The sequence below is a fragment of the Cydia amplana genome, chromosome 24 (assembly GCF_948474715.1).
Source record: "Cydia amplana chromosome 24, ilCydAmpl1.1, whole genome shotgun sequence".
Lineage (NCBI taxonomy): Eukaryota > Metazoa > Arthropoda > Insecta > Lepidoptera > Tortricidae > Cydia > Cydia amplana.
Window position 1 is genome coordinate 532,558 of NC_086092.1, and position 26,869 is coordinate 559,426.

The 26,869-nt window shown below is 37.8% G+C and overlaps 1 protein-coding gene across 1 annotated transcript in view; it reads left to right on the forward strand.

The window, feature by feature from the left end:
* Positions 1 to 2,730: 2,730 nt before the first annotated feature.
* LOC134659168 (talin-1) overlaps positions 2,731 to 26,869 on the forward strand; it is a 157,490-nt gene continuing 133,351 nt past the window's right edge. The window contains exons 1-2 of the mRNA XM_063514800.1: positions 2,731 to 3,041; positions 24,275 to 24,403. The gene's annotated coding sequence lies outside the window, so the exon portion shown is untranslated. The remainder of the gene's footprint in view (positions 3,042 to 24,274; positions 24,404 to 26,869) is intronic.

A 26,869-nucleotide genomic window follows, 5' to 3' on the forward strand; every position in this document is an offset into this window, starting at 1 on the left:
ATAATCAATAATTTATTTTTTTGCTATAAGGCCAAGCGTGTACACTTGCCTTAGGGCCGGTTTACATATTGATTAGTGTTTAGAATGAGTTCATACATTTGCTACTAAACTTAAGTACAATCTCGGTCGATCGATGTTCGAAATGACATTGATATGTCACAGATTTCAATTGATTGGTTGAGTTAAATGTAATGCCCGTGTTACAACAACGCTATATGCTACATTTAATTAGTTTTTAAACATATTTTTTTTGTAAAAAAAAGCAAAAAAAAATTTTTTTTTTGAAAATTAACTATGCCATTTAGTTCTCTTAAACGTACTTAACCATACCCCGAAGTTAACGGAATTCAATAAAAACACGGTGTATAAACTAATGACAGGCATAGATATAGGTATCATTGTACCTATTTGCAAAGTTTCATTACAATCCAAGTAGTAATTAGTTTTAAAATAAGAACGAAACTCAGTTTGTAGGAAGTGAAATTCAGCTGAGCTTGCTACGGAGTCTTAAGGACACTTGCACCATTCCACTAACCCGGGGTTAACCGGTTAAACCTGGAGTTACTAGGGTTACCAGTACAATTTGACACTGAGTACGGCCAAGTTAATTCCAGCTTTCCTAAACAAATACTAAATTTTCCCTATTAGCGTCACAATCTTGGGAACATAGATTCAGATTCAGATTTATTTATTTTTCAATAGCGATACAAAATTTTCATTAATACAAACAAAAATATGCACACATAGTGAGATCGTCAAGGTAGGTACGCTAGGTACACATTTTAAACTAAAATTTACATTATTTTACAGATATAGAAAATAGAAATAAAGACATTAAAAATATACTTCAATTTCAATTACACATTATAAAATTTCAATAATAATTAATAAATGCACAATAGTATTGATACAAATGGATACATTAATAGTTATTATTTAAGTAGGTATTCTTTGACGCTATAAATTGTATAGCATCACATTCCTGACCCTGGCACATCACTACCAATAAACATAGCAAACTCAATCCAGTGATCCACCCCAGCAATAACTATTCATAACATCTCCCCTCTCTTTCCTCTTATCGAATGTTCCGTGTGGGAGAAAGAGAGGGATGGTGTAATTTATAAGTTTTGGTTATCTGAGAGATTATCTTAATGCTTGACTTGTGTAGGAATTATGGAGATGCACTTTTGTAAGATTACTTTATTTGACAGCTTTATTAACTGTACGCACAGAATAAATAATAGTACTAAGTACAGAAGACTCACTCTCTAACAAAACGCGTCTGTTACGATCAGCACAGATATGGCCGCTAGGTGGCGACAGCGCCACGCGCGGCTTATGGCTTTCCCCAAAATTGGGGCCGAATGGATGTACTTTTAGCTACCTGTAGCAAAGCGACGAAATCGCGGAGACACGCCTGCTGTAGGTACATACCTACATCGGTAGACCTTATTTCAAAAGATGTCATCCGATGTACAGTTAACAGAGGGCCTACCGCGAAATTCGCAAATTGCGAGGATCTTTCTCTTTTACTCCAATTAAGGCGTAATTAGAGTGATAGAGAAAAATGCACGCAATTTGCGAACTATAGCTCAATTTTGTTAATTTGGGTATTAGATGTAGACATATAGACATCTTTACTAATAAATGAGAAAGTAGCTGTCTATTTGTCTGTTACCTAATACCTCTTCGCACCTAAATGAACCGATTTAAATTTATTGTTGTGGAGATAGTTTGAGATTCGCAAATGGGTAGAAAAAGTGTCAATTCTACTCGCCGAAAGATGGCGCTGATATAAAAAAATTGAAACCTTAAAATCACGATTATGTTTTACCGTAGGTACCTATATTAAGTTTTAATTTAAGGTTTGTTTGTATTGTGATTTTATTAGTAAATCCAAAGATAAACTTTTATAAATAAGTCATTCAGTTTCGCGGTAATCGCGTACCTACAGATTGTGAGTAAAAGCGCTTTGTTGCTATTTAACTTTGGCAGGCGCTTATATCGTTCGTCTTAATTTTCATTCTCAGCTTTTATTATTTTAATTAAACTATATTACGTTCAAAATAAATAAATACTTTGATCCGCAGTGGGAGGTTAACGGACAAAAATATGCTAAAATCTCAGTGTGACATTTTTAAACACAAAATTTATTCACAATATTCACATTAACGCAACCTCATCAAGCCGACATCATTTTTATAGGTGTTACTAAATGGATAAAAACTTGGTAGGTAGTTAATTTATTTTAAATGTTAATTATGGGCCCAAACGGTGAAGGTGAACCCTGGTATTAGCCTATGTACCTGCTTAGAGTTGGATTCGTTCTTAAACTAGAGGTAAATGATCTTAAACATTAAGAATTCCAAAGCTAGAATAGGAATTCGTTTCAAAACGACAAGCCTATTATCGTTCAATCAAAGCTGTTTAGAAACTCATAGGGTTCCGTAAATGAGTAGTCTAGAGACCTTGCCCATTGGACACAGTCTGAATAACTAAGCTAACTAGTTCTAGTATCGCAAAGTACCGCATCACTGACTAGTCACCTTTTAAGGAGATGTCCTTGTCCATACCTGTGCGGAATTCGCTGGCTTAACCAGGAAACAAGTTAGAGAAATAGGGTTATGCGTTTGAGACAAAATTGCGCGAAATCGTCGATAACACGCCTAGCGTAGGCGGCAGAATGAATCAGCTGAGAGAAAAATCAATAGTCTTGTCGCTTGCTTTACAACTGGACGTTTAACTAGCTTAACATATAGTCTAGACTTGTAAAAACAAATGAAAAGCAACAATTACGCCATCGCGGCTACTGTTATAGTAATATTAAGTCTAAATTGAAAGTTTGAGTCACTAATTATTGAGAACTAAATTAAATTTAACACCGCAGTGAATGCAGCCACAGGTGACGCGAGTATCCGAACGCACCAGATGGCGCAGGCAGTGTATCCGAGATGTTATTACATGAATGGGGCGTGTGAGTGCTTGTGACATAAAATTGTGTTTTGTGATTATTTAAACCCTAATGGAGACTAAAAACAGTAAGTAATTGTAGTTAATTATATTATCTAACTAATTTAAGAGTCGCATAAATGTAGTGCTTATAGATAACGCGTAAAAATTGAGAATCCGTACATATGTCCGATCAGACGTATAACCCGACCGAATTTAGGTCGCGCTTTTCGTGGTGCACTTCCTATCGCTCCCGTTCTTCCGCAATCGATCGGGTTACATTCCCGCCATCTTGTTCGAGCTTTCAGGATTTCGTATAAATATATCGATCGAAAGCTTACCGTAACCCAATTCCATTTGAATTCTCGTCTATAACAAGCCTTTGAGGCAATAAACTTGTCAGAATAGCTTCCGTAGTCATTATGATTTAGTAAACGTGTAAAAACGCTTTGTTGATATAAGGGATCTTGCTTAAAACTCCTGAAAAACTTGCTTTCCGGTCCAGTTTTTGGGTCAAAGAGCCAAAAAAGTTAGCTTAATTACCTAGTTTTCTAATTGCCTCTCTCAAGGTTTTAGTAATGTTTGTTAGCATGTTTCTATGGCCTTGCCTTACTCGCCTACATCGACATACGAGGTGACATCAGAAATTTTAAATAGATTTGATCACGAATACAGTGTTTTTGGAGCGCGCGTCCTCCAACCAACAAGCTTGGGTCTTGCCTTTCATTACGTGTGCCTGATAAGCCCGTCATCTAATTTTGCCGAAAAAATGCAATCAGCTGTTTTTGAAGTTTAAGAAAAATTTAGTTTTAGGGCTGTGAAAATCGTATTCAGCCAAATATGTCACTTTAAAACTATGCGTTCGAAAATCGATAATTTCACCAAATTGGCTTTTTCAATGGCTAGCAAATGTTACTCATCCTTTTATTTCAGTGCATACTTAAACATTTGACAATCAACATTCAATTATTATTAAATTACAATAACCATTAGGCTAACTGTAATATTCATTGGAATGTGTAAATATTAGTGAGAATATTAAATTTTGTGATAAATGTTTAAACTGAATTAAATGGAAGTTAAAATTGGACAAATTTTAACTAACTAAAGGTACTTTATTGTAAAGATGTGTCCAGAGTAATGAGATATACTTAATTATTTATTAACCATTATTATTAACTTAAAATATTTTAAAATTGTAACAACAAGAGGATAAGTAGACTTATCCTAATAAAAATGTATACTTATACCCTTATACCTACATATTTTAGACAACAGTGACATTGATTGAACAGTAGAATAAAGTCGAGCTTAGATTATTGGTATTAATTAATAAACCAATTATATTTAAATTTAAATTAAGTACAGTGGTTATTGATGTGGTTAATAATTACTAATTGATATAGTGTAATCAGTTTATCCTTGTACAATTGTACATTTATTCACCGGAAGATACTATTTTATTTAAATGGGAAACTATTTATGTTCTTTGAATCATTTATGCGGTTATTGCACAGATGCAGATCCACATGTCACTCTGGTGTGTGAGTGAGACAGCACCATGCATATGTGTGCCCCGCTTGCACATCGGAGCAGCATGCGGTTCCACATCCTCTCATTCCTCGCATTGTCCTGACATTTTTGCCACGGCTCATGGGAGCCTGGGGTCCGCTTGGTAACTAATCCCAGGAATTAGCGTGGGCACTAGTTTTTACGAAAGCGACTGTCATCTGACCTTCCAACCCTGAAACCTTGATGAAGACTGCTTTACTTAATCCAGTGATCTAGGAATAATCAATTTCTTCTCACATAAATCCATCACACAGTTCACATAGTATCCGAAAACTCTTGAGTTAACATTCTACACAGTTGATTGCTAAGTGGTAAACAAACATACTGTAACCAACGCCTACTAGGTCTGGTTTAGTTCAAATATTTGGAGACCTTGACCTGCCTCTACTGGATTATCCGGTATATTATATCGAAATATAGTATTTTTGCGTACTATATTGGTTCCTAAAAGTATATATGTAGTACGCAAGGCCAAAATATAGGGGTCCCGTTGTTTCCCATAAAGTTTTAAGTCATAATGTATTGTTTGTCATATTATCGGTAGTCATAAAACTGAAACCGTTAACATTTCAGGATTTTTGTTAGGTTATCCTATAGATAGGTTAGGTTAGGTTAGGTTTGTTATAAGCCCTTGCTACACGGTCGCCAACAAGCCTTCTAACCGTCTGACCTTGGTCTGCCCTTGGTCAGTTTTGGTCTAATTTTGTTGGAAACAACTGTCTACACGGTCCGGGACGGACCAAGGCCACACGGTCTGGGGGCTTGTCGGCGACCGTGTAGCAAGGGCTTTATGGCAATCCTGAAAAGTGACGCGTTTCTGAACCAAATGAATTATGAATAACGAAAATTCGGGCAAACAATACATTATGGCTTAAAACTATTTGGGAAACAATAGAGACCCCAAAATATAGTATGGTTGGCAACCCTAATTAATGTTATCCCGTCACTTCATTTTGATATAACTGATATAAGGTGTATTCGGGTAATTTAAGTGAGGATTAGCCAAGGGTGAATCCAGCTTTAAGGTCCGGGGGGTCAGATGGTCAAATCTAGTTATTTTTTCGCAAATAAAACATTGAAACTTATTTATTGTAGATCCAGGCTACGCCCAGGGACTAAAACTAGATCATATTAGAAATAATATCTAGAGGAGACCGAGATTTGCTCGGAAAACAAATAAAAACTCAAAAATGCGCGTTTTCCCAGAAATAAGACTTAGCTAGATCGATTTTTTGCCCCACGAAAATCTCATCAATGTAGTAAATTTCATCGAAATCGTTAGAGCCGTATGTTATACAAGAATTGCTCGCGTTTAAAGGTTCATGCAGGCAAGCCTTGGAGTCCGTAGTTGACTATATTAACTTCTTACTAACCGCCTCAGTTAAACGGTGGACCTAAGATACAACATACAAAGTCAAAATACCGAGAACGCCTATAGCTCAGCCTCTTACATTTCCAAGAAACACTGACGCCATTGATAATGTTAAAATACGTGACTATTGAAAGGATTGCAATAATATTAAATGACTCACCGTCTAGCTAGAGGGGTAGGTACCTACTGAGAAACTAATTCATGATGATGATACTTTTGGACCAAATGGGGTTGGCCGGTCGAAGTATTTAGCAGATGGCGCCATCATAGTTTGCCCTGTCAATCCCTAGAATTGTGTCAATTTTTTTTAATGCCCTGGATACCAGTAATTAAGCCAAATCTCAAATGGCGCCATCTATGCAAACCTGTGATTATCGATTTGATAGTAACCTAAAATTTAAAACCTAAAATATAAAAAATGCCCCAATCATTATTTTTTACTATCAAAGAATTCAAAGAAAATAAATATAGCATCCATACCTGGGATAATTGTCTAGATTTATTTTGGGATAATTTTGGATAATTTCGAACCCTGTCGTCAAACACGGCGATGGCGCTGGTTATAGGTATATGTGGCAGGGAGAAGACACCTTATGTGTGATAGTATAAGAACGTATATTCTCTAAATGCCTGCCTATATTATACACGTCAGGTTGCGCTGACACAAGCAATATGCGTTTATGTTACGTTACAGTAAACCAGAGTTCAACCGTTAAACACTGAAAGTGGCTAATTGCCATATTACAAAAAGAGTAAAGGCTAGCCCGCTACAGGCACACAATGGCCATCGCCGGCCAGTCCAAGGGACGCAGCCATGCGGTAGAATGAGATAGCAATATCACTTGCTCCCTCGAACGCATAAATGCGTCCCCCAGAATGGCCCACGCTGGCCCATTGTGTACTGGGGCCTTAAGAGAAGTATCCGCCAAATTGCCAGTGTTTCGTAATCGTCCTTAAATGAAAGATCGGGCGAGTCAATTAGGCCGCGTTATCGAGAAATAAGCAACCGACTGACGTAATCGGCGCAAGGCAAAGACTGGGGCGATTCCACAGCCGGAGCGTTTCCGTCAAATTTGGCGTTGTATAGGTAATAGACCGCCCGATAAAAGAGTAAAGGCTAGAACATACCGGCACGTGAGCGTACACGTCACGCAAGCGGTGTGCCGTCACTCATAAGGATCTGTGTGTTACAAAACGCGCACGTGCACGTTACGCACGATCGAGAAATAAGAAACCGACTGATGTAATCGGCGCAAGGCAAACACTGAGGCGACTCCACACTAGGGTTGCCAACTATTTTTTGGTGGAATATAGTATTTTCCAGAATAAGGCATCAAAAATATAGTATTTTCAAAAAAATATAGTACTTTTAGATAAAATACAAAACATATGTGTAAAATAAGTTTCATCGGAAATATAGTATTTTAGCGTACCTACTATATATTTTTCCAAAATTATATAGTACAGAGAGTCAAAATATAGTACAATACTATATAATATAGTACGGTTGGCAACCCTACTCCACACACTCCACAGTCGGAGCGTTTCCGTCTTTGGCGTTGTCGCTATAGACCGCCCGATAAAAGAATAAAGGATGATTCACGCTAGACCGGGCCGGGAACGGGCCGGAGTTTCCGGCGCTTCGTTTTCTATGGCAAGTACCATATTACTATGCAGCGCCGGCATCGCACGCGGCGCCGCACGCCGCTCGGCGGCACCGTCACGGCTCGGCCACGACATTGAGCGACTTGCGACGGCGGCAGCGATAACCATAGGTTGGAGCGAGACACAGCGATTGGACCATTCGTTCCCACCTATGGTTGTCGCTGCCGCCGTCGCCAGTCGCCTAATGTCGTGGCCGAGCCGTCAGGCGTGATGTCTCACTCCGCGATTTCGTCGCTTTGCTACAGGTAGCTAAAAGTACATCCGTTCCACACCAATTTTGGGGAAAGCCATAAGCCGCGCGTGGCGCTGTCGCCACCTAGCCATCTGTGCTGATCGTAACAGACGCGTTTTGTTAGAGAGTGAGTCTTCTGTACTTAGTACTATTATTTATTCTGTGGCACCGCTAAATTTTGCGGTGCGGCGGGCGACGCCGCAGAGCGGTTTGCGGCGCCGCAGATTTCTGCGGTGCCGCGCCGCGCGGTGGCGGCGGCGTCGCACCGCTGACATGTGGCCGGGCCCATACCGCAATTTCATCGAAATCGTTAGAGCCGTTTCCGAGATCCCCGAAATATAAATAAATATATATACATACAAAAATGGCTCGTTTAAAGGTATTAAGATATTGCATATAAAATAAGACTTAAAAACTATGTATAAGTATGTATTTTTCTATTTGGACCAGCCGCTTTCAGCCACGAAGGTTAATACTGTTATTAGTACAATTACAATTCTTACGGAATTGGAGCAATACAATGCGTACGGCGGTTTACAATTAGCTACAGATGGGTAGTGTAAAGGCTTCGGCACACAGACGCGTTTTCCGGGCGGGGCGTGAGCGTTTTGCATGTAAAAGCGGCGCGCCCCGCTCACGCCGCGCCCGGAAAACGCGCCTGTGTGACGAAGCCTTAAGCAATGGCGGCGTGTTATCTTAGGCCAGCCGGAGCTTCGCTTTTTTTTTAATGTGATAGTCAGCAAACGAGCAGACGAGCCACCTGATGAGAAGCGGTCATCGTCGCCCATGGACATAAGCAACATCACAGGAGCCACTTAAGCGTTGCCGACCCTTGAGAGCCCTAAATACCCGCTTCTTGAAGAATCCCATGTCGTAGCGCAAAGGAAATACCTCAGGAGGCAACTCATTCCACATTCTGCACGTTCTGGGAAGAAACGAGCGAGATGCCCGCTTATTCTTGGTGTGCCATCTATCTAAGAAGTGAGGATGAAATATGCTCCTTTGGCGGATGGTGCGGTTTTTCTTCATAAGTTGTATTGTAGGGAAAGCCCTTGTCTGAGAGTTAGGCAAGCCGGTGGGAATTGAGTTTTACGGACGCCCCGCCGCTGTCTGAACTTCGAAGGTACAGATCCTGTCATATCATACTCAGTAGACGTTGAGATTTTTCTAGCGTCATTTTGTTAGTGCTTGACAAAATAAAAACATCGACAACTCTGTTATCGATTAGTACCCCTTCAACTGTCTCTTATTTTGACGTAATTTTTGATCAATATTTTTATCAATCGCATTGTAAAATTTGTAAAAGATTGCTCTTTTTAGCATAATAGCAGACCCAAACCGGATATAGTCAATAGTCAATAGTCAAATAGTAGTTTATGCAACAGTGATATAATAAGGGTTCTTAAAATTCAAGGGTCGAAGTTACAAAACGAGACGTAGTCGAGTTTTGTAAAAAAAGACCCGAGAATTTTAAGAACCAATTATGAGCTGTTGCATACATTACTTTTTCTATGACAGCTGCAGCAAAAAAAAAAAAAAAAAAGTTATTATTAAAAAAAAAAGAGTTATTATTAAAAAAAAAGAGTTATTATTTAAAAAAAAAAGAGTTATTATTTAAAAAAAAAAAGAGTTATTATTGTAAATGAAAACATACCTCTTTCAATCAAGATGATCGGAACTTGTATCTTTAAAAAAAATAAAGCAGTTGTATTATACTCATAAGATGACTGCTAGCAGTCATCTTATGAGCCTATAGACAAAGCATTCAAATGACATTGCTTTAGATATCACTGTCAGTCATTTAATTGACACATTTAAGTGCTGGAGTAGAAAAATATACTTTATTCATGTAGGCCTAGCAACAAGCACTTATGAATCGTAACATACTTATAAATTATCTTAAGCTAATTATCAGAGCAATTTATTGATGTTATTATTCCATAAGAATATTGGATTATTATACAATTTTATATTTTCCTTTAGTATGAAAAATGTAAAGTATAAAAAATATTTTTCTACTCCAGCACTTAAATGTGTCAATTAAATGACTGACAGTGATATCTAAAGCAATGTCATTTGAATGATTTGTCTATAGGCTCATAAGATGACTGCTAGCAGTCATCTTATGAGTATAATACAACTGCTTTATTTTTTTTAAAGATACACGTTCCGATCATCTTGATTGAAAGAGGTATGTTTTCATTTACAATAATAACTCTTTTTTTTTAAATAATAACTCATTTTTTTAAATAATAACTCTTTTTTTTTTTTTTTTTTTTTTTTTTTTTTTTTTTTTTTTTTTTTTTTTGCTGCAGCTGTCATAGAAAAAGTAATGTATGCAACAGCTCATAATTGGTTCTTAAAATTCTCGGGTCTTTTTTTACAAAACTCGACCCTACAAAACCCTTATTATATCACTGTTGCATAAACTACTATTTAACGCAATTTGATGTATGTTAACCACAGCTATGCCTATGCCATGCCCCTGTTTGAGTTTTCATAATGTCAATATCTAGGGAGGAAAATGGGGACTACGTTTATATGGACTCACTATCCTCTTACTCATAGAATTAGAATAGACAAGAACAACTGTCAATCTTCAAAAGTGCGACCAAAAATGAAATGCAAGTGTGTGCGTAAATTGTCTATGTGCACATCTGCTGCTGTTAAACATCTGCACATTCAAAAAGGGTATAACAATCGTTATTATTTGAAGTCGGTTATAAAGGTTAATATCTTAATTATGTCTTGTGAAGAAATGATTACATAGCTATTAATATACCGACAAGTTATCGATACTGTCACCTGAACATTTTGTCAAGCCCTAGCGTAAAGTAACAGTTTATGTTTTTACACAAAATATTTTAAATTATTGAGTAATATGATAAAATATTAGCACACAAAGGAAGAAAAACTTATAATCAACTGTATAATCCGGCTTCTTACACTTTTTATGCTGTTAATTTGACAAAATATCGTTAAGAAAATTTCGCTCGGAATATCATTATTCCTCTGAAATGAGTATTTGCTAGGTTTATTTGGCCCCGTTGTTCAGCGGTGCGGTGGTTGTAGCTGGTTCGTAGAGGTAGAAGAACAGAAACTCCGTCTTGTAGTCACAAATATATTTTATATAAAAGTAGAAAATTAACACGTACTATTCGTATAGGTGTAAAAATGTGAAGGCAATGTTACTACGGTTTCTATGGTAACGAAAGTAAGAAGTTTTGTTGGACTTGCCAACATGCTGGAGCGGGGCCGAAACCTTCGCCTTAAAAGATTATAAATGTTACATCTTATTAAACATTTTTGTTATTCAAATCCTACAGAAAAAACAAGAGAAGATCAATACTATTGAGATCATCTTAAGGAATATCTTAAGGAACATTATTAAATAACAAGAAATACAACGCATATGTTGATGAACACAATGGAGTAAACTAAGTAATCACTCTTTAGCTTCTGAGTGGTATTAACAATATAGTAGTTAAACTAACAAACTTACAGTTATAATCAAATAGGTAAATAATAATAGCCTTTTCATCAACCATAAACTTAACATTTTTTAGGCATATTTATGGTCCAAACATATAGTTGTAATAAACACAATGGATAACAGATTTCTATACATAAGCAAATTATTCGATAGGTAACACAGCGAAACCGCTTAAGGATCGTTTGTACACCTTTTTATTAGGTGCCAAGAGGTCTACAACGCGCACCTTATCATCATCACCAGGATATACTTTAACAATTCTGGCCATGGGCCATGTCATGGGGGGAGAGTTAGGCTCTCTCATAATAACTAACGAACCAACTTTAACATTTGGTTGGCTATCGCGCCACTTGGGACGACATTGTAATACATTTAAATAATACTTATGCCATACCTTCCAAAAGTGGCCCTTAACCTTGTTACAGATTTCCCAGAACTTTAATCTATTATTAGGTAACTCGGCCAAGTCCGCTTCCGGTAGGGATGTCATACAAGTGCCAATCAGAAAGTGGCCAGGCGTAAGATAGCTGTGATCGTTAATATCATCAGCAGTTACAGGCAAAAGAGGCCTAGAATTCAAGGTCCCTTCAATTTGACATAAAATAGTATGAATTTGTTCATACGTTAGTACATAAGCTTGCAATATGCGCTTCAAGTGGTACTTAGTGCTTTTAACAGCAGCTTCGGCAAGACCAGCAAACACTGGTGAATAGCTTGGCACGAAGTGAAAGGTAATGCGTTGCTGTGCCGCATAGGATTGCACCAGAGTCCGATGATCTTGTGATGCATTTAAATTGTACAGCTCAGCTAATTGGTTCTTTGCCCCCTTAAAGCATCCACCATTGTCACAAAATACGTCGGTAGGAAGGCCTCTCCGCGCTATGAATCGCTTGAAACAAGCAAGGAAAGCATCAGTGGTTAAGTCTGAAGAGAGCTCCAGATGTATAGCTTTTGTCACAAAACAAACAAATACGCATATATAGCCTTTTGTCTGTAAAGCTCTTCTTACTCGAGAATTCTTTACTGCAATCGGACCTGCAAAGTCGATACCGACTTTTTGGAATGCTCGGCAGGCCGTGACCCTTTCAGGTGGCAAAGAACCTATCAGCTGTTTTGCACACTGAGCTTTCATTCTGAAACAAGGTAAGCATTTATTAACTATACTTTTTACATAGCTAAGACCATTTACAATCCAATATTTATCATTTAAGCTTGACAATAATAACTTTGGCGGAGAATGTAGCAGCCTAAGGTGCTCGTGCTTTACAATAAGCTTTGTTATGCGAGATTCCCTCGATAGTATCACAGGATGTTTTTGTGAGTATGACACATTTGCGTTTTTAATTCTGCCACCAACTCTCAGCAGACCTTGATTGTCAAGAAAAGGATGTAAGGAGTTAAGCGAACCTTTAACATTATCTAAGTTAGCCTTGAGACTGTCAATTTCATGTTTGAAGTAAATGCCTTGTTCACGTTTTATAATCTGGAGTAAAGCTAATTGAAGCTCCTTAGCGGAGAGATGCTCAAGATTATTCGTGTTTTTAGTTTTTAAATTAGAGCAAAACCTCATAACATAGGCCATTACCCTTACCATTTTGTTGAGATCAGAATACCTTTCTAAGAAATCGTAAGGATCTGATCCTTTTTGAGTAACTAGCGTCACCTTGGCACTAGAGGTCGCCTTTTTCAATTCAGGTAGGTCATCGATTGCAGGAGGGTTAAGCTTATCATTAAAATTATAGTTACCTTCCTGTAGAAAGCTTGGGCCGTGCAGCCACATGGGTATGTGGCGCAGCTCATCTGGATCTGTGCCTCTGCTCAGGCAATCGCTCGGATTTTCTCCACTGGGTACGTACAGCCAGCGCCATCTATCTGTGAAATCCCGAATCAACCTGACCCGATTGGCAACAAAAGCTTGAAGCCTTAAAGGCTCTGTTTTCACCCATGCTAGCGCAATTTGCGAGTCAGAAAACAGATATACATCTTGTATGTTTAATTGCGATTTTAGCGTTTCATAAACACGAGCGATGAGTTTAGATAATAGTAGCATAGCACACAGTTCTAAGCGAGCTATGGTGAGCGTATCCTTATTGCGGGGGTTGATTCGAGATTTAGCACAAAGTAATGAAAGTGAAGCATTACCGTGTTCGTCGACCACCCGAAGATACACACAACAGCCGTAACCTGTCGTGCTACATGCATCAGCAAACCCTATCAATTGCAATGCAGAAGCATTCGAGGGGATGTGCAGGTTCCTATTAATGGTGAAGGGTTCCATTTGAGATAACTTGAAAGCAAATGAAGACCACTCCTGAAGCAGCATAGCTGAAGGAACCTCATTCCAACCTATTTTCTCAGCATATATATTTTGCATGAAAGCCTTTGCCTTCATGATAATTGGCGCTATAAAACCTAGCGGATCATAAAATTTCGAAATATAGCTTAATATTTCTTTTTTGGTAGGTTTTTCCTTTTTAAAGGCCTCGGGGCAAGAAAAAACAAAGAAATCCTCTCGCATATTAAGTTTTAAACCTAAAGTCTTTAAATATAAATTATCCTTTTGGAAGTCTAAGTCATCAAACTGCCGTTTATCGTTGGGAATGCCCTCTAAGACTTGCTGATCATTAGATGCCCACTTGTGTGTATTGAAACTACCCTTACTTAACAACTCCCTTAATTGCGATTTGGCTTCCATCATAACCTTTAAATCGGAGTTTGAAAAACACATGTCATCTACATAGGTGCAATTCCTTAATATATAAGCTGCAAGTGGGAAATCACTTTCATACCTATCTGCGAGCTCTAGTAAGCATCGAGTGCTTAAATATGAACTACTCTTTTGCCCGTAGGTAACAGTGTCTAATCGAACGAGCGAGCGAAGCGAAGCGAAGTTCTTACATTCGACTTTGAACACGCGGCTGGCTAGCGGCACGTCTCGGCATTTAGATGTTTTTAAGCTGAACTGTCAGAAGATAGTTTGATACTCAATAACTTAAGTAAATTTGTTCTAATTTAAATGAAATTGGGTAAACGTGTAGTCGAAGGCATTATATTTTAGTCATTAAATTATGAGCAGGCCCGATCAAGAGGTTATTGAGCTTGAAGAGCTTAGAAGGCCAAAAAGCTGTTTGTGAGGGGTCTTGCTATTCTGGTCAATTTTTTGCAAGAAACATGGTCGATTTTAGTATCAAATGAAAGTGCTCGACTTACACTTTTATAATATCGTTTTTAAATTTACCATTTTGAAATAATTAGCAAGATAAAAATAAAATAGAATAAACATAATATATGTATGTGACATTTGACAAGAAATATTTCGGCTTAGCACAGTTACAGTTTATTTTGATCTCTATGGTGGTGACTTAAATCCAGGGGAGGGACAGCCGTATACGAAGCCCTTTATTCGAAAAAATAGCGCCATCTATATTACTTAACGCTAAACTTGTAAATGGCGCTTCAAAATTGATGCAAAAAGAGCGACATAAAATAGTAGAAATTAAATAAAATGGAACTCAAAAATGTCCATACTAAATTGTTGTTATGTGTAAGCATTTTACGTCAAAAATGTGACAGGTACGTAGAAAGTGGCGCCCTCATTTATTTTCTATTATTTTATGTCGCACTATACGAGGAGGTAGGTACGAGTAGGTGCAACAAAGTCAATCGCTATATAATTTTTGGTTAACCGCGAGTTCTCAGTTCGGGGCGAACTACTAGTTGTATGCATTTTAGAGACTCATTAGGATTGCTTCTCCACAAAATATTTTGTAATTTGGCATGCATCGGATTAACTTCAACACATCGAAACATGCGTCGTATGTCTGTGGAGAAGGTATAGTTGCCTAATCGGAACAAAAGCATTATGTCAAACAACTCTTTTTGTACCGGAGGTCCGTTAAGCAAAATGTCATTGAGCGATACCTTTTTGTTAGATTGCAAAGAACAGTCAAAAACTACCCGGGTACGTGTAGTTTTGCTAGAGTCATTAATTACAGCATGATGGGCTGCAAAGTATAGAGGATCATTCTCAAAATCCAATTGATTGAAGTCAATATAGTGCCCATGCTTCACGTCTACATATTCATTGATGAACTTCTCATAATCTGATAGCAAATTTACATTTTTGTGCAATCTTTTTTCGAGGTTAAGGAACCTATAATAAGCCATATCAAAAGAGCTACCGAGCACATCATTGACCTCATTCAAAGGAACTTTTAAAGGCAAATCAACCTGAAACTTGTTGTTTTCCAACACAGTTGTGTTCTGAAATATGTTTTCACACAGTTGATGCTCAGACATGCCTTCACAAAAGGTTTCAGGGACGCTTTCTGCATTCCAAAATTTTTGCAGACTCTCGTTAAGACTTGAGTCACATTGAGTACATAAAAGCGTTACCTTACTTTTGTCACTGGTTGTAGGCTCCTCGGCGTCACGGGCTTACCAATTGGAGCGCGATGACACCGAGGAGCCTACAACCACCGCACCGCTGAACACCCGTGACACTGAAATCCGGTACACTACAAGACACTATCTTCATTGTATTACTTTATCAAATAGTTTTCTTCCGAATTTGTGTATATTTTTCAAATTGAAAATTACGGTGATACGCTCTTGGCCGTCCGCGGCCGTCGTCAAACTCAAAAATGGTCACGTTTTCTCATTTGTAGTCTGACTCTTTCGCACTCATGCGATGTTCATATACGTGATGGCTTCCCTTTCGCACACTTCAGCTGTCTGTCAAGCGCGAGCGCGAGAATGACAAGTCTGTGCTCTTACTCAAATAAAAACAAATACAGTTTAGATACAGTGTGATGTAACCAATATCACTGGCGATCAAAATAGATACGATGTTCCAATGTCATGTTTACACACAAGCACTCAACCTGCTTTGATAAAAAAACTACAGATAAAAAACAATAATAACATCAGCTACCTACCGAGGCGGTGAGTCATGCGTTATCGTTGCCAACTCGTTACTTACTTACTTGCTTTCGATCTTTTTATATAACCTCCGGCGCTATAGTTCGTTTTTTTTAGCATTAGAAAGAACTTGCAAAAAGGTAAGCGATCTTGGCATGTCTTTTAATTGAAAAACGCTTTTTAAAAATCAAAAACTATTACTTATGAAAGCAGAAGAATATAAATGATCGTGTTAGATTCATAATTGTTACATATTTGCCGTAACTTATTTTAAAAATGTGTTTTTCAATTAAAAGACACATCAAGATTGTTTACCTTATTTCTAATGCTAAAAAAAACGAACTATAGTAGTAAAGCATTCAATACTTTCAATAGGGAGTATTACTGCAATGTTTTGCCGCCAGAGTGCAGCACTAGCGACGTAAGTATACCATAGAGTATATTATAACTTATACACACTGTACCTTAAACTGTTTTTGACAAGTTTTGACATTGTGGCATTGATACATCAAGGCGGTTTGTTTACAAAGGGCCTACCCGGGACACGCGAAATGAAACTCAGCTATCTGCATCTTTATCACTCGAATATGCAAGATTGATAGAGGTTAGATTATGACTTACCCCCTTAGATTGTGACTTATTGTGGGAGTGGCGCCCCTACGCAGACTTTCGCGTAATATTCCCTATAGTTCGAGCACTTAAGGGGCCCAACTGATTATCAGTCCGCCGGATGATATCATCCTGTCAGTTGTTCGGAACTGTCAACTTTTTGTTCTAACTCGCTGATGTCGCGGCCTTTTACCTTATGTGAACTTTTATTGAAATTTAACTGCGCAGACTGTATATCAAACAAGTATTTATTATATCCAAAGAGTTCCATTACAGCATCTTAGTCTATTGTTGTGGGTTGTACCTGTCTGTATGCGTGGGCGACAACTTTTCTAATTCGCCCACCTAATGTTACATTAATATAATTCCGTCGATACATTTCGCCTATACTACGTACGTTTACATGTATGTAGTTATATCCCGAGCATGTCAAATGTCTTGAATGACGAGTGACGTCATATTATGACACTAATGACGCATTATAGTGACGTCATCACGAGGTAAAAAAAATACTAACAATAATTGACCTAACCTAATAAACGCTATATTCCAATACCTACTTTTTTAAAATTGGCAACAAGTATTGTATCGACCTTAAAGTGACGTAACGTAAATGCTATATTCGATCGTGATGATATTATTAAAGTGCAAAATAAGGTAATTTTTGTATGTTAGTGTGTCAAGGTTTGTATGAAGGATAATTTTATTGAGCTTTTTGCGGTTTGTATTTGTATAATTATTGTATGATACATTGTTTATATTGAATTGTAGATGAGGATAGTTCGTGGAAACATATGGTTCATTCATAAATTATGAGGTAAAATTATGGAAAATATCAAGTTCATTGATAAATAGTATAAATACACCTAGCTATAGTATTTCTCAAACTCGATGGGTAGGATGACAGGTGTCATTTCAATACAATTTTGCGGGTTTTTTTTGGTTATATATTATATGGAGATGACACCTGTCATCCTATCCATCGAGTTTGAGAAATACTGTAAATTGCTTCGCACCGCTGAACTGTGGAATGAACTGAGCGGCTACCGCGAATAACGAAATTCGCAAATTGCGGGGATCTTTCTCTTTTACTCCAATGAAGGCGTAATATTAGAGTGACAGAGAAAATGCCTGCAATATGCGAACATCGAAGGTATTTCCGGTTCGATACGATCTTCAAAACTTCAAGAAAGAGTGCATGTACTATTGTTAGCTTAGCCGCTTAAAGGATGACTCGCTAGACCGGGCCGCGGCCGGGCCGGAGCTTCCGGCGCTTCGTTTTCTATGTAAAGTACCACGTGATCCGATCAGCCGTCATAGAAAATGACATGTCGGACGTCTCGGCCCGGACACGGTCCGGTCTAACGTGAGTCATCCTTAAGTTGAAGTCGCCGGTTCGAATCCGGCCTCCGCCACTGGAGCTGGACCAAGTCACTGTTTCTTTATTTAGTATACGGCAATCTATTTTAGTTTATAAACTTGCATAGTAGATTGTTAGCCAAGGGGTGAAAGGCACTCATTTCTGACGAGGTAGTTTGGTGCTCGAACGCAGTGAGAGCGTCAATAGTCCGAGGCTGTAATGATGCCTTTCACCCGAGTTAAACACTCTACTTTTAATTTTGAATACGAGGAAAGTAAAATGCATGTGATTTTAAAAGACATGACTGAGTATACATTTTTATACTGTTTCTCGAAGGTACTTTCAATTAACAATTTAGGTAAAAAAATCGTTATTTATGGAATGGGGAGTTAAGAAACAAAATGTAAATTAAATTGTATAACAAATCAATTTAAAACCAAATTTCAATTGTTCAAATTTCAAATTTAAATCGTAATTTGAAAGTTAAATGCTCTAGTGCAGAAACGTATCACTTTCTGCGCACCTTTTAGAACAACAATGACCCTCTTTCAGGGCATGAGAAATGAAAAATATGGTTCGCATTTAGTCCCTTGCAAAGCTCGGCAAATCAGCCAGAGCGGCGCTCGCTCCACATTGCCGGTTGCCTCACATCCGGTGCGCGGGCGCGTCCCACGCCTAAAGGTCGGCGAAAGCTGCTCCGAGCCCTATAAGGGCGGTGTGGCCACCTTACTGAGATTATAGCCAACAGTAGGCTTAGCAGTTATATTGCACAGATCCGCTGTAAAAAAAAACAGACTTTAAAACTCTATATTTTGTTAGTAATACTTAAACTACCTACCAGGAACCTATAAACTAAGTGTTACTTAGTCACTATCACTACATAGTATAGAACAAAGTCGCTTCCCGCTTTCTGTATGTCCCTATGTATGATTAGATCTTTAAAACTAGGCAACGGATCGCTAGTCTAATCATAATTACACAAATTATTAAGTGCCACTTGCACCACACCCAACCGTTAACCCAGTGTCAAATTGTATTGGTAACCATGTTTAACCGATTAACACCGGCTTAGGGGTATGGTGCAAGTGCAAGTGGTTGATGGTTGTGTATATGGTGGTGGAGGTGCTGGGATCCTTTAGAAATCTTAATTTAATTTTTATCATTTTATATTTCATTTTTTGTTTTCGCGTTTGAGGCTTAGCCGGTGTGAGGTGACGCTGACACCTCCACTGACTCGATGCCGCTTAGGTTGAATCAGCAGAGTCGTACGAGCTTACAGGGCTATTTGCCTCAACTTCGCCTCCCCCCTGTAGTCTCCTCTTTCTAGTCCTTGCTGCAGGATCTGCTGGTTGGAGTTACCCCTAGTGGCCTAGTATCAGTATATTTCATTTTTTGTTTTCCTTATTAATCTGAGAACAGTCCAAATACATTTACTTAAAGTGTCAGTTAATACCATAAACAACATGCATATTTATAAACATATTGCATGAACAGTGTGCGTTCCACATTCAATAACAACTGTCGCGTGCCATATCGGCGGCGCCGGCGCACATAGCACGTGCGCTTATTTAAGGCGCGTTTACACTCAAAGCGTTGCGATGACAGAAAATAAGAATACAGCAGTTGTTAGGGTTCCGTACCTAAAAAGGAAAAAACGGAACCCTTATAGGATCACTCGTGCGTCTGTCTGTTCGACCCCCCCCCCCCTTTATCACCGAAAGTACTGAGTCTAAATTTTTGAAAAAAATACACAAAAAAATTCTTTACCTATACATAGATGACAGGAACCTATTAGAAATGTGTAGTCAAGCGCGAGTCGAACTTAATGTACGGTACTCTCGGAACGCGTCCCACTCGCACTTGGCCGGTTTTTTCAGTGTGAAACGAGCTTTATAGCACAGATTATGTTGCTACTACTACTACAGCAACTCTTTGTCCGTTTATCAATGTTGCGAGTGATTTGTGCCTACTGGTTCACTACTGTATGATACATATATATTTATTATTAAGTTATTAAAAAAAACTATACTTTTTCTATGTGTGACAATCTATTGTCAGATACAGGCTGATTTTTAGGGTTCCGTACCCCTTACCTCAAAAGGAGCGGACGAGGTGTTCAAAATTACCTTGACGCGCTCTTATTCTCTTAACAATAAAGTGGCGTCAAGATCATTTTGAACACCCGCTTAGTGACTGTATGAATGGCAGATGTAACATACAGATATGTGTCGTTATCTATGAAAAGGGACTTTATTGTCGATGGCGCTTACGCCATCATTAACAATGCTCCGATATAAATAGATTGCCGCGCGACGCTGTGCGGCGTAAGCGCCATCGGCAATAAGGTCCCTTTTCATAGATAATGCCCCATATGCATATTTGTCCTGCGGGCTCAGCACGGTTCCATTTTTATCGACTATCACTATGCCCGTCACTTTCGCACTTACATACTTGTTAGAACGTGACAGGCATGGTGATAAACGATAAAAATGCGACCGTGCTACTAGGGTTGGTTTTAAGGCTATCAAAAGTGATAACTGAGAAGTATTATTCATAAATGAACATTCTACTTTTCAGGAATAAAAGGCGGGATATTGAAAAGTAAATTTACAAGTACATATAGAAGTGTAAAAATATGGGTGCATACAACTTATTCAAAAATATGTCCCATAGTTCTTAATTCGCTGACATAAGAGCTATGGGACATATTTTTGAGTATGATGAGTGCACTTATATTTTTACACTTGACTGTATATAGCCTTGTGCCGACCACTATACAAAATTATAGCCAAGGAAGTTAGAATCTTGTTGTATTTTCAATTAGGTTGAATTTCATTTGTTCGAAAATTTTGCGAGAGAAATGAAATTCCACCTACTTTGTTACCTATTAAAAAATTAAGGTTGACATTCCAAAAATGAGTGTACATCCTAATGTACATTGGGCGGCAAGAGGATAGTATAAATAGTTAGATTAGTTATATACTGACGAGATAATAAAGACGATGGCTGGTTAGACCCAAAAGCACATTTGATCATAGATACGACGTTTCAGAACTAAACTGTGGCCCTTCGTCGGACGCCAAGTTTCCTAAAAGCGGGACAGCTTTTAGTGGACTCTATTACCAAGAAAATAAGGTCGATAGTCTGTAGTTGGAACTAACAACAATTCGGTGGTAGATACGACCTTTCGCCATAAACCAGTGGTCCCACGTTGGGCGCCAAGTTTCTTACAAGCGAGACGGTTGTATCAGGAGGTCTCGCTCTCGGCGCCGCTCGGAGGCGCCGTCTGGGCGTCGTCTGCCGCCGCCCTGGAGCCCGTTATGTAACGGTATTCGGCCTTTCGGGGCTCGGGCCCTTTAGATTTCAGTTTCAGTTCAACTTAGGGCCACTTGCACCACTAGTCCGGGTTAAGCGGTTAAACCGTTAACCCAGTGGCAAATTGTACTGGTAACCATGGTAACTCCAGGTTTAACCAGTTAACCCCGCGAACCGAATAACTAAATTAACTATTAAAAATGAGTAGGGCCTAAAACAATTATTTTAGATTTATAATAATTTGAAGGACTTTGTTGAAGATAATATGTGTTATTTCAACCGATTTCTCACAACACAATTATTTCAATCATGTTTTTTTTAATGTAAATAGATTCGAAAACAGAGTTTTATAGTCACGATTTGTATGTTTATCATTTCCCCAAACGAGGGTAGATGAAACATGTTATTGTGCAAATGTGCATTAGGGCGTGGCTCCGTTATTGGTAGCCGAACTTTACTGGTTACGGGTTCCGTGTAGACATGTTTATGCTTGGTCCCAAGATTAAAGCAGATGAGAATAATATTGATCGGAATATGCCGTCCCAATTTTTTATTTTCCTTACAAGTTCCCGAATTTCCCGATTTCCATAAATCTTTTCATTATTTTAACATTTTATATTTTGAATCATATGGGCCCTGTGGCCCCTGTGTGGCTAGTTGGCTACCAGTACCACCAGTTTGGCACCGACATTAACGCTAGCGTATGCATCTCGCTCGTACTGACATACGAGGGGCGTTCAAAATATTCTCGGTATTGATATCTTACGACATCTTCTAAAATTTCTTTCGTTACTGGCCGCTAAGGTTTATTCATTGACATTAAAAAAAAGTATAATTCGAACCGAGATAGTCTTTTGTTTTTCTGCAATTGCTGAACAAACATGAACATCATGTGCGAATTGACAATGTTAACTAAATTAGAACATCGATGCGTGATAAAATTCTTGTCAAAACAGGGTAAAAATCAAAAAACCATAAAAGAGGAAATGGATTGTGTTTACCGTGAGTCTGCTCCTTCTTTATCTACCATTCAAAAGTGGTCAAGCGAGTTTAAAACGCGGAAGGGAGAGTATTGAAGATGACCCTAGACCTGGCCGGCCTGTAGTAGCTACTTCACAAGAAAATATTGATAAAGTGGAAAAACTTATATTGGAAGATGGTCGAGTGAAGGTAAAATCTATAGCACAAGTAACCAATCTCTCTATTGGTACCGTACATGATATTATACATGACCATCTTAATATGTCAAAAGTAAGTGCAAGATGGGTTCCGCGAATGCTGACTCGGCTTCAAAAAGACATGCGTGTAGCTTGTTGTTCCGATTTTATTGACCTGTGCGGTGAAAATCCTGATGAGGTGCTGCAAAGAATAGTTACTGGAGATGAAACCTGGGTTCATCATTATGACCCAGAGAGTAAACAAGAGTCCATGCAGTGGCACATTAAGGGTTCAGCTCATCCCAAGAAGTTCAAGGTCATCCCTTCAGCTGGCAAGGTCATGGCCACGATATTTTGGGATTGTGAAGGAGTATTACTAATCGATTATAAAGAAAAAGGTGTAAATATCACAGGACAGTACTACGCTAACATTCTACGTCAATTAAAGGATGTAATTAAAGAAAAGAGGCGAGGAAAGTTAACCAAAGGTATTCTGCTTCTGCATGACAACGCCCCCGTCCATACTGCTCATATTGCCAAGGCAGCTATTGTTGAATGTGGGTTTAAAACTGTTACTCACCCACCGTATAGTCCGGACTTAGCCCCCAGCGACTTCTTTTTGCTCCCCAATCTTAAAAAGGATCTGCGTGGAAATAAATTTTCTGACGATGAAGCATTGAAGGCGGCAGTGGAGGAGCATTTTTACACGAAAGATAAAAAATATTTTTACGAGGGATTAAAAAAAATAATTGATCGATCTTTTAAGTGTATGAACATAGGGGGGGAGTATATTGAAAAATAAAAATATCAAACTTTTCGTACTTGTTTGTTTTCATTCTCATACCGAGAATATTTTGAACACCCCTCGTATTAGTGCGATTGAGATGCATAGAAAGTAAATTACGTAGACGTTAGCGTATATGTATGTCAGTGTTGACACTGTTAGTGACTCATGATACGGGTACTTTTAGCAATTACAAAAAGCGGCCAAGTGCGAGTCGGACTCGCCCATGAAGGGTTCCGTATTTAGGCGATTTATGACGTATAAAAAAAACTACTTACTAGATCTCGTTCAAACCAATTTTCGGTGGAAGTTTACATGGTAATGTACATCATATATTTTTTTTAGTTTTATCATTCTCTTATTTTAGAAGTTACAGGGGGGACACACACATTTTACCACTTTGGAAGTGTCTCTCGCGCAAACTATTCAGTTTAGAAAAAAATGATATTAGGAACCTCAATATCATTTTTGAAGACCTATCCATAGATACCCCACACGTATGGGTTTGATGCAAAAAAATTTTTTGAGTTTCAGTTCGAAGTATGGGGAACCCCAAAAATGTATTGTTTTTTTTTTCTATTTTTGTGTGAAAATCTTAATGCGGTTCACAGAATACATCTACTTACCAAGTTTCAACAGTATAGTTCTTATAGTTTCGGAGAAAAGTGGCTGTGACATACGGACGGACAGACAGACGGACAGACGGACAGACAGACAGACAGACATGACGAATCTATAAGGGTTCCGTTTTTTGCCATTTGGCTACGGAACCCTAAAAATGGTCCTCTACTTCACCGACAAGCGCAACTTTTAACTAATTGTTTCTTTCTCTTTCTTCCCCAGGTATAACTGAGATGTGAGAGAGACAGCAACACGCCAAACAAGTGCCTTATACAAAGCCAACGAAACTGTGCCTCTATTGTAACGTATTTATAAACGAACGAAACGAGAACGAAGATATTTTTGTATTTGGTAAGTTTATTTTATTATTAGTAAAGTAACTAGTTCAGAATGTTAGAGGTTATAAACTGATATAGATATCATACACTAGCTGTTGCCCGCGACTTCGTACGCGTGGATTTGTATATTGGTGGTTATTCTACATTAGCTTAGAACATTATGCAGCAAAATATTGCAGTAGGACGGTTAATCATTTGTTAATTATTAATATTATACAACGCATGAGACTTGTCTTTCACAACCTACGAAGTTTCTAGCCCCTAACTAAATAAAATTGTTCTCGACATAATCCCTCTCAACCTCTTTAGAAGATTTTCATGTCCTCTATTCAATAAAACCTACTACCTAACTACCTATTTACGAAGTTTGAAGTAAATAAAATTTGAACTTTTTAACCATTTTAGGGGATGAATTTTTAAAAACGCTGAAATGGCTTTTCTTGTATTCTAATAATATGCCTCTGTACAAAGATTCAAGCCCCGTTCTCACAAAAATGTTTGAACTCCATACAAACCACCACCTTGAGATATAAATTTTCAAAAACGCTGAAATTATTTTTTTTCCGTTTTAAAATAATACCTTTTTATGAATTTTCAAGTTCCTAGCTTAAAATAAAATTTGAACTCCGTACAAACTTTCAACCCCTTTTTAAACCTGTTAGGGGATGAATTTTACAAAACGCTGAAATTACTTGTATTGTCTTCTAATAATATCCCCAAATACAAAGATTCAAGTCCCGCGCTCGAAAAAATGTTTGATATCCATACAAACTTTCAACCCTTTTTTCACCACCTTAGGGGATGAATTTTTAAAAACGCTGAAATTAGTTTTCTTGTATTTAAATTTAATATCTATTTGCAAAGTTTCAAGTTCCTAGCTTAAAATGAAATTTGCACCCCAAGACGAACTTTCATCCCCTTTTTAACCCCCTTAGGGGTTGAATTTCCAAAAAATGTCGCAATTACTTTATTTTGTGATCGGCTATTATGCCTTTCTAAGAAGTTTCAAAGCATTTGTAATGGATTCAAACTTTCAACCCCTTTTTAACCCTGTTAGGGGATGAATTTTACAAAACGCTGAAATAAATTTTCCTGTCTTTTAATAATATCCCCAAATACAAAGATTCAAGTCCCGCGCTCGAAAAAATGTTTGATATCCATACAAACTTTCAACCCCTTTTTCACCACCTTACGGGATGAATTTTCATAAACGCTGAAATTAGTTTTCTTGTATTTTAATAATATAATTTTTTCCGAAGTTTCAAGTACCTAGCATAAAATAAAATTTGAACCACATACAAACTTTCAACCCCTTTTTAACCCTGTTAGGGGATGAATTTTAAAAAACGCTGAAATTACTTTTCCTGTCTTTTAATAATATCCCCAAATACAAAGATACAAGTCCCGCGCTCGAAAAAATGTTTGATGTCCATACAAACTTTCAACCCTTTTTTCACCACCTTAGGGGATGAAATTTCAAAAACGCTGAAATTAGTTTTCTTGTATTTAAATTTAATATCTATTTGTAAAGTTTCAAGTTCCTAGCTTAAAATGAAATTTGCACCCCAAAACGAACTTTCATCCCCTTTTTAACCCCCTTAGGGGTTGAATTTCCAAAAACGTCGCAATTACTTTATTTTGTAATCGGCTACTATGCCTTTCTAAGAAGTTTCAAGGCATTTGTAATGGATTCATACTTTCAACCCCTTTTTAACCCTGTTAGGGTATGAATTTTCAAAAACGCTGAAATTACTTTTCCTGTCTTATAATAATATCCCCATATACAAAGTTTCAAGTCCCACACTCACAAAAATATTTGATCTCCATACAAACTTTCAACCCCTTTTTCACCACCTTGGGGGATGAATTTTCAAAAACGCTGAAATTAGTTTTCTTGTGTTTAAATTTAATATCTTTTTGCAAATTTACAAGTTCCTACCTAATATAAAATTTGCACTCAAGATGAACTTTCATCCCCTTTTTAACTCCCTTAGGGGTTGAATTTCCAAAAACGTTGCAATTACTTTATTTTGAAATCGGCTATTATGCCTTTCTAAGAAGTTTCAAAGCATTTGTTATGGATTCAAACTTTCAACTCCTTTTTAACCCTGTTAGGGGATGAATTTTACAAAACGCTGAAATTACTTTTCCTGTGTTTAAATAATATCCCCAAATACAAAGATTCAAGTCCCGCGTTCGAAAAAATGTTTGATATCCATACAAACTTTCAACCCCTTTTTCACCACCTTACGGGATGAATGTTCAAAAACGCTGAAATTAGTTTTCTTGTATTTTAATAATATATCTTTTTCCGAAGTTTCAAGTACCTAGCTTAAAATAAAATTTGAACCACATACAAACTTTCAACCCCTTTTTAACCCTGTTAGGGGATGAATTTTAAAAAATGCTGAAATTACTTTTCCTGTCTTTTAATAATATCCCCAAATACAAAGATTCAAGTCCCGCGCTCGAAAAAATG